The sequence below is a fragment of the Orcinus orca genome, chromosome 5, assembly GCF_937001465.1.
Source record: "Orcinus orca chromosome 5, mOrcOrc1.1, whole genome shotgun sequence".
Taxonomy (NCBI): Eukaryota; Metazoa; Chordata; class Mammalia; order Artiodactyla; family Delphinidae; genus Orcinus; species Orcinus orca.
Window position 1 is genome coordinate 145180948 of NC_064563.1, and position 16034 is coordinate 145196981.

Consider the following 16034-nt stretch of genomic DNA (forward strand, 5'->3'; position numbering starts at 1 on the left):
GTGTCCCTGGTCATTAGGGAGATGCCACTTCATGCCCACTAGGGTGGCTATAATTTAAAACAAACGAATAACAAACAAACAAACAGAAAAGAAATATCAATGAGCATGTGAAGAAATTGGAATCCTTGTACATTACCAGTAGAAATGTAAACTGGTACAGCTGCTACGGAAAATAGTCTAGCAGTTCCTCAAAAGTTTCACACAGCATTATCATACAGCCATCAAATCTACTTCTGTTTTATTTGTAAAGACTTTAAAATTTTATATTGCAGGTGTTTTCTGGTGGTTCAATATCTTCACTTTGTACCAAAAAGGTTCCTTTTGGGTTCTGATTGAAATCACATCAGCGACGGATCCATCCAGGGAGAGTGGGGATTCCACAGTCTCCAGTTTCCTGCCCACAACTCTCTCGGGTCCCAGGGGACACAGGATGTGTGTGTTCTTCGGTAAAGTTTACTATTTCGTTCACAACTTAATTTCCTAACATTCCTCTTAGGTGCTTTACAGTTTGGGCTGCAGTAGTGCTGGGCATCTTTCCCTGTTGTGTTCTCACACTGGCACAGCTGGTGTGAGGGAGGGGCTGCCAGTGGCTGGGAGTTTATCTCACGCCCAGCCCATACCTGGATGTGACTTAAGAACGGAGACAGCCACTCAGCAGAAACTTGCGTCGTATACTCCCTACAAGCTTTCTGGAGCCAAAGAACAGATGAGAAAACAGATTCTTGCAACATACTCACAAGTTTACTGAGTAGAAGCTGATTGTAGAAAACGCAGCAGCCCTGATGAGGGGCTCGTGCAACAGCTCCAAACATCAACAAGGAAGGGCAGGCGTGGGAGCCTTCTGCTGGGGCCACGCGCACACCCTGGGGTGGGGGGGTTAAAAGCAGATATCCCCAGCACCTCACACACACTCACACCCTCCTTCAGCCCCCCTGCCCCACCATGGCCGCGTCCACCCTGTCCGTGTGCTCCAGCATCCAGAGCTACGGCAGCGGCTCTGCCTGCCCGGTTCCTGCACCGGCTCCTGCTGGCAGGTGGACGACTGCCCAGAGAGCTGCTGCAATCCCCCCTGCTGCGCCCCCAGTGGCTGCGCCCCGGCCCCCTGCCTGACCCTCGTCTGCGCCCCAGTGAGCTGTGTGTCCAGACCCTGCTGCCAACCAGCCTGCACCGGCCCCTGCACGGCCTCATGCCGCCAGCAGTCTAGCTGCCAGCCCCCCGCTGCACCTGCTCCCCCTGCCAGCAGGCCTGCCGTGTGCTCATCTGCTGCACACCTGTCTGCTGCACACCTGCGTGCTGCGAGTTCGTGTGCTGTGAGGCCGCCCCCTGCTCAGCCCCCTCGTGCTGCCAGCACACCCGCTGCCCCTCGTCCTGCCGCAGACCCTCCTCCTCCATGTCCCTGCTCTGCCACCCCACCTGCTGCCCTGCCTGCTGCGTCCCCGCCCCGGGCACGTCCTTCTGCTGACCGGCTGGATCGTCTGCGCCCCACAAGCTGCTGTCTCTCGGGAGACCCTGCCCCTCTGCTGGCACCAGGACCTCCCCTCTCCCCATCGCTTGACACTCAGTGGTTGCCCAGAGGGATTTGAACCTGCCGTCCATCCCACAGACCCCTCGACCAGGGTGGACTGCGGGCCCTGGGCGCCTCCTCTGCGGGTTGGCAGCTTGAATCCCATGTGACAAAGGTTAGCTGCTATCATCAATAAAACACTGTGTCCTCCTCAAAGACAGAGTCTCAAATCCGAGTTCAAGCAGCTGAAAGACCACAGGATCTGAAAGCGGGTGTCATCTGCACGCTCTGTGTCCCTTCCTACCCCAGGGCCCACCCTCCCCAAAGCCGGCAAGGGAGACGGGCATGGGGGCAGAAGGTTCGGACCCTGAGCGGGCCCTGGGCTCCTCCCATGCCCACCCCCCTGCCTGTGCAGGTTAAATGTACGTGGGGAGCTGCAGAAACCCTGTTGGGTCGGGATCTGAGAGTCCAGGACTAGCACCGTTGGAGGGAGGTGCCCACCCAGAGGAGGCCTGCCTGCATGCTGGTCTGCGTACGAGTTCCTGTGGGCCCCGAGGGCGGTGCAGGGTCGGTTCAGACATCACTCATTCTACTCAAGATTTCAAGGCCTGAGTGAGAAGGCACAGAGCAAAAAAGACACCTTGTGAACAAACCCTCAAGACAGCGGGGAGGATGAGCCTGCAGTCTCAGTGGACCACTAGCTCTAGAGTCAAACGGGCAGCAGTCAGACTGATGATGTCAGCATCCAGCAACCTACTTATCCCCCAGTCACGAGCAGGCTGATGGGGTCCGTAGGAGCAGAACAGTGGAGGCCAGGCAGGAGGGACCAGGAATTGAAGGCACCTCCCAGGGGGCTCCGCCCCCACCCCAGCTCAGCTCCATCTAGGGAAGAGGGGACAGAGCAAAACCCGAAGAGGATCTTTAAACAGGAAATGGCCAGATTGCAAACCTGCCTCAGCTCTTAAATCTCTTGCCCCAGTTTATTCAAGACCTGTACCCTTTACCTGTTCATTCAAGTTTTAAGAAAATATAACCATCTCCTTATGGACAATGGACAAAGGCCCTGATGGACTCTGCATAGCACAAAGAGTTAAAAGACATAGAGAAGGTTCCACTTCACCCCAACCCAAGAAAAGTGAAGTACAGGGATGTCGACACACGTGGAAACCAGAACCCACAACCCACAGGGACACTAAATCATCCATCAGAAGGATGAGCAGGGCATCTTCGGGGTTCCTGACAGGACAGCAGTGTCGCCATGGACAACACGAGCAGGACACGCGGCCGCACGTGCACCAAGTGACACCAAGCAGAAAACAGGCTGACTGCTGGCGCTGTGGGTGTCCACGCCGGTCAGGCCACAGTGCAGGCCCGCAAGGAGAGAATCAGTTAGAGACATCCAGGTCTCTTCTTTGGAGAGCTTGTTTAGAACATGTTTGTAACAAAACGACAATTCTAAATCCTCTGAGAGCGTCCAGATCTCAGGAGAGCTCCTCCGTCACCGTGACACATCTATCACCCACGTGACTAAGACACGGACAGTCACCACCCTCAAAGGCATCCCATGAAAGAGGAGCAACCCGCGAAGCCTTTCTCCCCTGCCTGGTGGACAGCCTGGGGGTGTCCGGGAGGGTGTCGGAAAGGCCAGGAGGTGACATAAAATGGCCTGGCTTGGATACAGGTGAAAATAAACAGGCCTGGCAGGGAGGTTTGGTTTGAAAGCAAGCCTGGTGAGAAAGTGCTGGAGTAGTGGGTGCTCTAAGAATTCCTTCTGCACTTCACACCCTCATGATCATGTGACATCACAGTGATGGAAGTTTCTAGATATGGGCCTTCCAACAGGAAGGATGCCCTGAAGGCACTCCTTGGACTATTTCTTCGTTCCCAAAGAGCTCCCCGCCGGCACCCTACTGTGGCAAGAGCTTCTTGGGGATGGTGCCTTCTCTGGGCATCCCCTCAACGCCCTCCCCAGGATGGCCCCAGTGTCCTTGCTCCTGAGGGGCCCGCGTTCACACCACGGAGGCTGAGCCGGCACTTTCTGGGCCATCCCACATGCAGGCCTGCACCTTCCTCCCATAATCGCCGTGATTCCGGACACGAGTGGGGCCTCTGTGCACAGTGAGCTCGTCAGGTGTCAAGTGAGGCGGGATTCTCAAATTGGACTCTCCTGGTTCCTCAGGAACAAGAGGTCAGATGTCACAGGACAAGGGGAATGGCGGCGCGGCCACGCGGGTGCACGAAGGAGGGGCTGGACTCGTCTTGCAGCTTTGAGCTGCCCCTCTGGTGGGTTGAATTGTGTCCCCCCACAAAGATATGTTGAAGTCCTAACTCCCAATACCTCTGAATGTGACCTTAGTTGGAAATGATGTCCTTACAGATGTGATCATGTTAAAATGAGGCCAGTGGGGTGCGCCGTAATCCAAAGACATATGGCGGTGTCTATCAAAAAAAAAAGGAAACTCTGGACACAGAGGCGAGAGCAGAGGGAAGATGTTGTGAGGGTGAAGGCAGAGATCGGGGTGATGCCTGTACGAGCTGAGGAACCCCAGAGACGCCAGCAAACAAACGCCAGGAGCCGGAAGAGGGGATGGATTCTCCCTCGCTGCCCTGGGCAGGGACCAGCCCTGCCCACACCCTGATCTCCAATTCTGGCCTCCACACCGGGAGACCATACATGTGTGCTGTTTAAGACAGTACCCTGGCAGCGGCCAGGCAGCCCAGCTTTGCAGAGGCTCCCCCTGCACCACAGCCCGCAGGCACCCGGCACGCGCTGGCCCTGCAGCCATGATGCCCACGAGGAAGGTCAGCTCCCCTGAGGCAGTGGTGAAGCAGGAGCCCGAGAGGAGATCGGCGGGGCTGTCAGCTAAAACGCCTCCTGCAAAAGTGAAACGAAGTCAAAAAAGTGGCTGGAAAGAACATATCTTCAGCCAAAAAAAGTGCAAACAAAAGGGTAAAGGGGAGCAAAGGGAAAGCAGGCTGAAGTGGCTAACCAAGGGACTAAAGGAGACTTACCTGCAGAAAACGGAGAAACTAAAAACGGGGACAGCCTGCCCTCTGATGAAGGAGGAGAGAAAGAAGCCGAGTCTGGTTAATAGCACACACACCCCGTCCTATCAGTGGTCCCTGTCTCCCTTCTTGTACAATCCAGAGGAATATTTTTATCAACTATTTTGTAAGTGCAAGTTTTTTAGTAGCTCTAGAAACATTTCTTAAAAAGGAGGGAATCCTACCTCATCCCACTTTTTTTAAGAGTAAATGCTTTTTTTTTTTTTAGTTTCCCAAGGAGAATTGTATGGATGGCACTAGTTTATTTCCCTTCCAAAAAAACCAATTGAGGGCTTCCCTGGTGGTGCAGTGGTTGAGAGTCTGCCTGCCGATGCAGGGGACGCGGGTTCGTGCCCCGGTCCGGGAAGATCCCACATGCCGCGGAGTGGCTGGGCCCGTGAGCCATGGCCGCTGAGCCTGCGCGTCCGGAGCCTGTGCGCCGAAACGGGAGAGGCCACAGCAGTGAGAGGCCCGTGTACTGCAAAAAAAAAAAAAAAAATTGAAGCTAAATGAAGTAAACAGTCTCAAGTTTTTATTGTCTTCATAATAAAACAAAATATGAAGCTGAGAACTGGATCCCTTGGCCCTTTCTCTTCTTATCTCTTCCCAGTTCAAAATGCCTGCACCTCTTAAGAGCCAGCGTTCTCTTATCTGCAGTTGGGCTCAACGCATTCAAGCCTCAGCACAATCTTCTTTGTAGTTTCAGCCTTTTTCCGGAAAATCGGCTCAGTCTGCCCACCATAGCCACTCTGCTTCTGTCAGGACGCCGCTGTCCCTGGGCACACAGAGAATCCTTGCCCTTGTACTGTGTCTCTTTGTGGGGCCGGTGGGTTTTAGAAATGCTCACCATGTCTGAGAGAGCACTGTTGGCGCGGAAGGAAGGTGAATGTCTTTTTTTAAGGGGTGAAACCACTTGCTGTTTATTTTTTGGTACAATGAGAAAATAGTGGGATATTGAATATGGGAGGCTTTGACTGTCTTGGGTGTCAGCTTAACATTCCACAGATGGGGGGTAGCTTTTATATCCTATAATACAAAGCATACTACATGGCAGTTTGGAGTCATTTGCACATTTAATGTCTTGAACACTTTAAATTACCTCTCTTCTCACGTTGTTTCTGGTAGAATTGTTTCCTAAAGCAAACCACTCATCCCTTGATCTTGGCTCTCCTGGGCAGAGTTTTGCGCACTCTGTAACAACTTTGGTCGTGGCAGTCCAGTTCTTCTAGTAACTTTGTTAATGTGCTGTGAACAATTGACAATTTGAGTATGTAGTGTATGTGATATTAAATTGTGAATTAGTGGACCAAACGTAAAATAGCTAGCTAGTGGGAAGCAGCCGCATAGCACAGGGAGATCAGCTCGGTGCTTTGTGACCACCTAGAGGGGTGGGATAGGGAGGGTGGGAGGGAGACGCAAGAGGGAAGAGATATGGGAACATGTGTTTATGTATAACTGATTCACTTTGTTATAAAGCAGAAAGTAACAAAAATAAAAAAATAAATTGTGAAATAGTGGGACTTACGATGTAACAGCATATCAATATTTGAAGCTATTGGTACTTGATATCCCGTCAAGGAACATTGCCTCCCGATTTTGAGCTGGAAAGTCACTGGAATAACTGTTCAGAAAAGAATCACAACGACATGATGTTTTAGATTTTTGGTACATACGTTAAGAATTGTCTACAAATTGAAATGTCTGTGTGCTGAGCCTCAAAACAACCAGCAAAATTTAAATTATGAAAGAAAAAACAATAAAAAAAGACAGTACCCAGTCTGTGTACTTTGCATCCCTGGACATTACCCCAGCCCCTCCCCAACTCCAGCCCCCTAGACAGGGTGGAGAAGCCAGGAGGGGGTCTGTGTGTCGCGGGTCCAGGCCCGCGCCTGCCGGGGTCCCTGGAGAAAGCTGTACCGTGTCCCCTCACCCTCCTGAGGAGGAGGGACTGTCCTCTGCAGGCAAAGGAGGGGCTCCCAGGGGGTCACCAGGAGTGTGGCAGAGTCCCCTGCAGGGAGGCCCACCACTGCCCGCTGCCAAGGTGCCCAGAATCTGCGCCGGACGCTCAGGGGCAGGGTGGCCTGAGAGTCCCCACGCGTGGGAGAGAGGACAGGGCCGGCTCAGGCCAGGGGAGCGCGTGGAGCGGGACAGACCTGGGCAGAGACATCATCAGCTACAGCGAGCGCCAGAGAAGGGCAAGGACCCGCTGGAGGGGCTTCCTCCCCCGCTGGGGGCTGAGGGTCCTATCGCCCAGCAGGAAGGGCCCCCGAGGAAGAATGGCTCCAAGACCGCACAGCAGGGCGAGGGGAGCTGGCTCCCCTCCTTCCCTTTGTCCCCCCACCTCTGCCCACGGCCCTGATGGTGCAGCTGGCAGGACCGCGGAGGGAGGGTGGCAGTCCGAGGCTGTGCCGTCAAGAAGCTGGACTGGCCTGCGGCTGCCCTAACAAGCGCCAGGGACACGAGGCTGAGACAACACACAGTGTCACCCCACAGCTGTGGACGCCAAATCGGGAGGGAGTCTCACGGGCCCCAGTCACGATGTGGGCTGCCAGCTTCTCGCCGCAGGCTCCGGGCAGAGTCTGATCCTCGTGTCTTTCAGCCGGAGGCACCACGTCCTCAGCTTGTGGCCTAGCGTCTGGCTTCCCTCTTCCCGCGGCCTCCCCTTCTGTGGCCGAGTCTCCCGGCCCCTCTCCCAAGTCCCACCCGGATGACTCAGGACCATCCCCCATCACAAGACCCTTACTTTACTCCCGTCGGCAAAATGTCTTTGCCGTGTGAGGGGACGCATCACAGTCTTGGGGTCGGGCCGTGGGCATCTCTGGGGGACCACGGAAGGTCCCCTCGAGGCTCTTTCCCACCCATCAGGAGGCAGAGGAGCCCTGCTTGCCAGTGGAACATCTCGTTTCCATTTAGACTCGGGGTGGGGGGACGCGGGGCACCACGTATCAGCTGCTGAGCAGAAGAGCTTTTCACCTAAAAGGGGTCAGTTCAGGAAGTAAGTGACTTGCCCTCAATCCACGCAGAGCAGGGTGAGGACTGATCTCGTAGTTCGGGGGACGGAGTGGGGTCCCTCGGGCTGAGCGCTGGGAGCTCGCCCCTCGGCCGAGAGGCCGCCTTCCCATGCTCGGGCACCCAGGGCGGGGCAGGAGGGGGCCACACACACGATGGGCTTGCAGCTCACGGGCACACACACAGCAGGCTCGTGGCTCACAGGCACACGGCAAGAAGGATGGCAGACGCTGGGCACACAGGAGGCCAGCTGGCAGCCCTCAGAGCAGCTGGCGTGGCACACGGTGGCCTGGGGCTGGGTGAGGTCAGGGCAGAGGATAGGGCTGGTCCGGAGGCTCCTTCCCTGGGGCAGCCTTCATACCCGGGCTGTGGCGTCCTGGCCACGAGGCACCCGGGTGTCTTCCTCGTGGCGGCCTGTTGTCTTTCCTCCTCGTCCCCCACTCGGGTCTCTTCCTGGAGTTTCCAGTGGCAGTGACTCAGTTCAGGAAGCTCCTTCTCAGCTGGAGGCTGACGGTGACCCAGTGGCCCTGTGATTTCTGGAATCGGAGCCTGGGTTGGATGGGGAAAGGCCGTCAGTTGGGGACAGGGGCCCCACTTCATGATTTTCAAGGCCCTCCCCAGGTTAAACACCCTGTCCTTTGTCCACAGAAGCAGAGTCACACTCACCGCACCAGCGTCCCCCATTGCGATTTGGAAACTCAGTGATCCAGAAGGTTCTCCCTCAGGGTCGGGCACCTCACCGGGGGCTGTGGCCACGTTATGGCCATAATCGTAACGGCGGGGTTCCAGCTTTGTGCCAGAGCTGAGCTAAGCATTTTACGTGGACTCTCTCGTAACTGATCAATTATCAATCCTGCCACCACTCAAGGGCAGGATCTGCACAGATGTTCAATCAGGAAGATCTGGAAGGATCCCAGGACGTGTGCACGTTCTCACCACTGCAACCGGAGAAGCAGGCATTGAGGCTGCCCAGCCTCACTCTGGAATCCATGGTCTTTCCATTGTGCCTAACGGTGCTGGGACCTTAGGGGTGGTCTGAGATTCTTGGATCTGTAAACTGGAATATTTAAAAATCAGATTTGGGGATTTTGTCCCGTATTTCTTCAAAATATTCTTAGGCGTCAATGTCATTCTCTTCTCCTTCTTGGGTTGAAATTCCTTGCGTGTTAGCCTTTCTGATATGGTCTCATAGGCCCTCTTCATTTTTCTTAACTCTTTGTGCCTCTTCTTCAGATTGGATTCTTTCTACTGATGTGTCTTCAACTCACCGAATCTTTCGTCTTCCATCCATGATCTGAGCCAGTCCCTCTGCACCCGTTCCCTAGCACCTCATGCTGCTCCTGGAACACGCCGGTTTCTGCAGCAGGGTCCTCACAGCCCCTTGACTGCCACAGCCTGGAGCACCGTCCCTGACCCTTCACTGCACCCAGTGCCGGTTCAGCATCACCGCCTCCCCGAGGCCCCCAGACCACCCACCAGCACCCACTTCTCTCTGTCTGCTGAACCTGCTTTCCTGTCCAGGCCTCAGCGCCCCCCGGAATGATTCCATGCATTCATTTTCCATTTATTCATCGCCCTGGAAAGCTCATGAGGCCGGACATCTCTGTTGCCTGCCCAGAGCATAATCTGTTGCGTGAACAAATCAGTTCTTGTACGATGACGTAAGGCAGAGCTGGCAAACTTTCTGTAAAGGGCAGAGGCTTTGCAGCCACACCGTCTCACTCACAACGACTCAGCGTTGTCGGGGAAAAGCAGCCTTAGACACAGTAAACGCACGGACGTGTCTGTGCCCCAGACAACTTCATTCACACACAAGCAGCAGGACAGACTTGTCTCACAGACGGCAGTTTGCAGACTCCTCCTTCAATGTTTTCCTGTGCGAGATAAAAACTCAAAATACATGACAGCCTCAAAGTCTTCATTGACGGCATGAGATAAAAAGGAGTAAAAGGGTACTGCACTGTGAGTGGATCCTGGGGTGCTCTGTGCACAGAGATGGCCTGGAGAAACACCACGAGCCCCACGGGAAGGCAAACCAGAACATCCTGTTTGCAGAAGGAGGAACTGGCCTCAAAGCCAAACTAGCTTATGGTGGAGAACAGCACAGGGAAGCGCGTCCCAGGATAATAAGATGCTGGGGAAGCAGAATGACAGCAGCCACGAGGAAGTCAACAGCTGTGCTTCTGTGTCGCTGGGACGCCCACAGCCCGGGTATAAAGGCCCCCGGGGCGGCAGCCTGCAGACATCACCACCCTCCTCCCGACACCAGCCCAGCCCCGCGCCACCGTGTGCCACACCAGCTGCCCCTCGGGCTGCCAGGCTGCCTGCCGCATGCCCAGCTCCTGCCAGCCGTCCTGCTGCACGTCCAGCCCCTGCCGGGCGACCGGCATGCCCGTGAGCTGCAAGCCAGTTGTATACGTGCCCGTGAGCCGCAAACCTGCCGTGTGTGTACCCGTGAGCTACAAGCCTGCGTGCGTAGCCTCCTCCTGCCATTCGTCTGGGTGCCGCCAGCCCTCCCGCCCCACCCTGCTCTGCAGACCCGCCCCCCTAGCATCCCTTCCGGCCTCCGATCACGCGGCTCCTCCCAGCTGCTCCCAGCGCAGACGGGGTCGCACCTGTACCCCGCCCGGCACGAGTCCTCGGTGGGCCTCCAGGTTCTGCACGTGGCAGATGACAGGCGCGCTCAGCCAACCCTCTGAACTCGGGCGAGGAGGAGGCAGGATGATCTGGGCCCTTCCGTGAGCTGGCGCATCCCCCCGGGAAGCCCTGGTACCCAGGGTCCTCCTCTGTCTCCAGCAGGAAACCACGCCCCACGTGAGCCAATTAAACCGTGCTTTCGCAATGCAGCCTGTCCCCCTGTTTTAGCTTCACATATTTTTGAAGCTTCCTTCCTGAAAGTATATCCAAATCACGAGCACGGAAGACCCTCCTCAAAGAGCCCTCTTCCCGATGGCTCAGCTGAAGGTCCTTGGTGGGTGGAGGGTGGGGGAAGGTGTGTCCTCACGTCCACCACTCGAGACTCACATTGTGGATGGGGAAGGGTTTCCCCCACCCCCGAGTGGGGCACAGGAAACAGGCCTGGGTGCAGGGTCCCACCTGGTGCCTAAAGGATGTCTATACAGGGAGGGCTGGAAACATTCACACAAACCCACCACACACACAAAAGGGGGTCCGGCCATCCCAGGGAGAAGAGGCAGAAGTCCGAGAAAGCCTCATCCCCAAGCCCCAGGCACACACGGCCTGCCAAGGCTGACCCTGGGCCAGGACCAGAGACCCTTCCCTGCCCCCTGGCTCCAGCCTGGCCAGCACAGATGCCTGAGCAACATCGTTCTCCACCAGGGAAAGGCAGATGCGTGCAGAGGGCCCTTCTGTGTGCCAGGCATGTAGGACAGCTGAAAATATAGGACAGAGCGAAATCACTCTGCTCCCCAACGCTTATCCTAAGCAGGAGGCACAGGTCCCCACAAGGAATCTGAAGTTGCTCGTACCCTGAAGGTCCTCAAATAATAATAAAACCCAATCCAAGGTCAAAGCAAGTTGATTCAAACCTCCCCTCACACTGATGACCTGACAGAAGAGACAAGACATACCCATTCCCAGAAGGAAACATTGTTTATGTCCATTTAAATTAACACATATCTGTTATTCAGCAAAACTAATAGATATACAAAAAAGCAGGGAAAAATCAATCCATTGTCCACAGACAAAGCCATCAACACAACTAGACTGAAAATGACCCAGATGTTGGGGCTGTCAGAATGAAAGTTTAGAATAACTATGAGTAGTGAACTAAGTGAGACAAAGAAAGACAAATACTGTATGATCTCACTTCTATGTGGAATCTAAGGCAAAAACAAAACTCATAGATACAGAGAAGAGATTGGTGATTGTCAGAGGTGGGGAGACGGGTGGGCAAAATGGGTAAAGGGGATCAAAAGGTAAGAACGTCCAGTTATAAAACATATAAGTCCTGGGGATGCAATGTACAGCATGGTGACCATAAGAGGAAACACATTTAGTTTTAATTATTTACTTTTATTTAAAGAAATAAAAGAGAGAATTATGAAAGCAGAGTGATAGTCTATTAAAATAGGAGAAAGAAACAGACTTCAGGAGAAACAAATAGAACTTCTAGAAATAAAAAGTCAAGTCATGGAAATTAAAAACTCAGTTAAACAAAATATTAGACACAGCTGAAGAGAGAATTAGAAAAATTAGAAGGCAGTTGCTCCATATCGCTTATCACTTCCTGGGAGTTGCTTCAGCTGAAGGCGATAGTCTTGACCATGGTCAGACCGCCTTTTCAGGGAAACTCACATCTAATAACTGGTCCAGGATAACAAAAACCTGGGCTGGCGCCCTAGCTCAGGACAGCTCCAAAAGACCCTCCCCTCCACAGATGTTGATCCTGAGAGAGCTCCCTAATAAACCTAACATCTGGGCACCTCTGTCTTCAGCAAAGGACCTGGAAGCAATGGCAGCCCTGTAGCAATGAGTGCCCCAGGATCTCGCATGTGGTTGCTAAATCTCATTTCCCACTAAAACGGAGCAGGTGCTCCCTGAAAGAAAGGCAGGCTACTGGGGCAGGAAATGAGCTTAACGAGTCTGGGACAACTTGAGCCCCCAAGTAAGGAAGCTCTCCAAGACTACTGAGATTATACAACAGGACACAGGAGCCAACCTGAAGGGGCTTCCACTGACGTGCACTGAAGAAGGAGTAATTTCATCCTCCAAAAGAATAACTCCTGCTGTAGAGTGAAACACACCAATTATATAAAAATACTTAAGTGCATAAAATACACAAGATTTTATGCATATAAATATATACATATACATAAAAAATATATGAGTATATATATACATTTATAAGCATGTATGTATATAATTAGAGATCTATAGAGGTTACTAGGACACCAAAAATTATTCTGAAAATTGATTAAAAGGACAGAATAAATCATGTATTTGGACTTTCCTGGAAAAAGAGTATTTTAGGGTAACCAAATAGGTGTGGAAGGAAAGTTCTTTATAGAAGAATTCCAGGTTATAAATGTAGAAGGGGTGATAAACTTAGATAACCGCCACCTTGCAATGCCCAGTGACATGATAGATCTAAGCCCAGATTTTCAGTGGCTGCTGAAACCGAGCTGAAAGGCTGGCGGGGAACAGACTGACAGCAGCCATCCCGGGGATGACAGCAGCCCCCAAACCGAGGCACCCAGACATCATCTGCCTTTTGATGTCATACACTTGGAAGCACACAACTCCTGTGAAGTATCCTCGCCAAAGGAGTTGAACCTGCATTTCAGCCTACCCACAGGTCTCCCATTCTACAAGAAATACAGGAGACGGAGGATTCTTTTAAAGAACATCTAAAGATACAAACAACCTAATCCAGAATGTGGAAAACCCTTCAGGACAAATAACTGAGTGTCTTTAACAAACACACGCTGTAGGAATTGCTGTCAATCAGAAGGGACTGAAGCAACACCCACATGTTCTATGCGAGCCCTGTTTGGATTCTGATCTGAAAAAACCAGCGCTTTAAATGTCTTTTTTTAAGACAATCAGAATAAATTGAATAGAATAGGTATCAGTTAACCACTGTTTACAGCTCAGTATTTCACACTTGTGTAAATGCTCATAGCATATATATTACATAAATCTAATAGAGTTGACTGGAAAAAATGCACAACTTGAAAGTCGAGAATTATGTTTTATTTGGTGGACATGCTGCATACTTCAAGCCTGGGACACCGCATCTCAGACCACGCTGAGCGACAGCTCCGAAGAGGTGAGGGGGGAGCCAGGATATGTAGGAGTTTTTGCAGCAAAGACCAGGTAGTTAGAACATCAAAAGATTACTGTTAATTAAAGAAAATCAGACATCTCAAGTTAAGGAATTTAGCGCTTTTCTATGTATGGGAAGATGCAAGAGTCTGGGCTCACTGAAATCATTCATTTGATGTCCACCTCAGCTCTCTGGGACCAGTCTCCTGCTTTTCTCCATCCCAAACCCCCACAGGGTGCACAGCTGCGGGTGGCTTCCCTGGCTGAGAGGTGGGCAGTGGGCAACCTGTTGGTCTCCATCCCGAGTTCCCTCAGGGCTCACCATCCCAGCTGCTGTAATGTGATGGCTTGCTGTCTGCAACATCTTTTGTTTACTGATATGGAAGGCAAAATTATTCATTCACAATAGACAAATGTCTATCCAGACACACACAGCTTTTTGTAATGTACTTATACTTAATCAATTTGCTCCTCTTGGTAAAATATCAAGGGCTTCTGCCCACCTCCACACACATAGATCTACCTCATTCTTCTTAATGCCTGAGTAGTATTTCATTACACAAACATGCAGAAATAATGGCATTCCTCTATTAATCACCTTCATGTAGTCTCCTTTTTTGGCCGTTGTTGCTATTACAGTGTGGTCATAAACACCGTCACGCATATCGCTGCGCAAGCATTTCTGTTGGGCTGATTCCTAGGAGAAAATATCCACTTTTCAAAGGAAGTGGAAAGGACCTGGAAAGACCCCTGCCCCAGGCTGCAGTCAGTGTATACACAGCAGAGCTTGATGGAGTCCAAAACCTGGTCTGTGTCGGCCTGTCCAAAAGCTGATCACATCTTCCATCTCCTGCCCTGCCTCCTGCTCTGGGGACTCTTTTAGACGGTGCAATGAACCGACTGTAAAAACCTGGGAAAGGGGTTGCAGCAGCATCCCACCTGGTTGACAGCCACTGCAAATGTCTGCAACCTGCAGTCAGTGAATCGGGAGATCACCAACCTCCCCATGTTTGAGCGACATTTCTCAGTTGGAATCCAGTAAACTGATGGAGCCCGTCGCCGCCCACTCGGGCCGTCCCGGCAGTAACCAGCTGATGGCGGAGGATGAGACGGCGGGCATGGAAGAATTCCCCTCGGGATTACACTTGGTAACACACACCAGCCGCACCCAGGGGCTTCAAGTTCTCTTCCATTGAATTGAGGACGCAGGGGAAGAGGGGACAACGATGCCTCTTGAGTGGGTGGCCCCGAGAGAGGCTCCCCTGTCTTGTCCCCTTCCAGGGGGCAGTGGGGCTGACCTGGAATAAGAAGGCTTCTTTTCTGGTATCTCCCCCAACCTGTTTTGTCCATCTCCGCGAAGGAGGCGTTGCCTAGCAACTGGAGAGGGGTAATGACGTCCTTGGACTATTCTGTTCCGCTCCTGTGACACTTAACTCTGGTTGATTATTAGCACACGCACTGGGGAGGCGACAACCAGCCTTAGAGAAAAACGAGTTCTATAAAGTCACCAAGGGGCAGAAAAGGGACTTCTGGCCTGGCTTTGGGATGGTGTCTGGCCCATAGGAGATTTTTCAGTTCTCAGAAAGAATCTTTCTTCCTAAACCTACAAGATTCCTTGGGCAAGAGGATAATAAGTGCTGAGAAAAGTCTTTGAAATATGAGCCATTCCATTTACTTTCTAATCTGCAAAGCTGCACGGCAAACGCGATCTTTGCTGGCCTCCCTCCCTTGACAGTTATAGCCTTTATGCTTTGTAAGTATATTAAGCAACTAGAAAATAATATCGTGTAGGTAACTATGATATACCATTAATGGGCCTTCTGTGTCTTTTTGTATAAGAATGTGTTAATAATTTACATTTTAACTCAGTACTGTTGACACAGTGGTAGAAAGACTTTTCAAAGAGCCGTTTCTATCACCAGGTAAATAATCCTAGATAAGCTTTGCTTACCCTGAGACTCAGGTATCTTGGAAACTTTAAGGTATGCCCTTTGGCTGCTGTCCTCCCATAGTAGATTGGTACAAGAAAAAAAAAAAAAAGCCACCCACTTGTTCACACAGAGGAGATGTCAGGCGCATTCACATAACTCATGGTTCTGGACTTGTGGACGAGGAATGTCGCCTGCCATTTCAGTAAACAAAGGATGTTGTGGCCATCAAGTCAGCAGCCATTGCAGCCACCAGAGACTGTGCCTCCTGAGGGGATTCAGGATGGAGAAAAGCAGGATACTGGCCCTAGATCGTTAAGGTGCACATCAAAGGAATGATTTCCATGAGCCCCGACTCTTGCATCTTCCCATACAGAGAGATCATTAACTTGAGGTGTCTGTTTTTCTTTAATTAACAGTAATCTTTTGATATTCCAACTACCTAGTTTTTGTTGCAAAAACTCCTATACATCCTGGCACCTCCTTGATCTCTTCAGATCAGTCCCTCAGAGCATCTGGGAGGCTGTGTCCCTGGCTTGAAGTTCTCAGTATGTCCGCCACATAAAACATAATTCTCAACTTTTAGGTTGTGCACTTTTCTTCAGTCGACAGCCTCAACGGAGGGCAAGAGTCGTGCTTGCCCAGGGCTTGGGACAAACCTCAAAGATTTCTTCAACCCTGCCAGTCAGAGTTCCTATAAAAAGGGAGGGAAAGAACTGACCCCACCTCCACACTCCCTACAGTGGGAACCACTGTTGAGA

At 52.0% G+C, this 16034-nt stretch overlaps 1 long non-coding RNA gene and 1 pseudogene across 1 annotated transcript; one reads left to right on the plus strand and one right to left on the minus strand.

Moving 5' to 3' along the window:
- Positions 1 to 942: 942 nt before the first annotated feature.
- Positions 943 to 10393, plus strand: LOC101283459 (keratin-associated protein 10-3-like; annotated as a pseudogene).
- Positions 10394 to 13285: 2892 nt separating this feature from the next.
- On the minus strand, positions 13286 to 14633 carry LOC125964516 (uncharacterized). Its single transcript, XR_007477595.1, has 3 exons — positions 14285 to 14633; positions 13869 to 14042; positions 13286 to 13419 (listed from the first exon to the last, which is right to left on the minus strand). It is a non-coding gene; the product is annotated as an uncharacterized LOC125964516 (long non-coding RNA).
- Positions 14634 to 16034: the final 1401 nt, after the last annotated feature.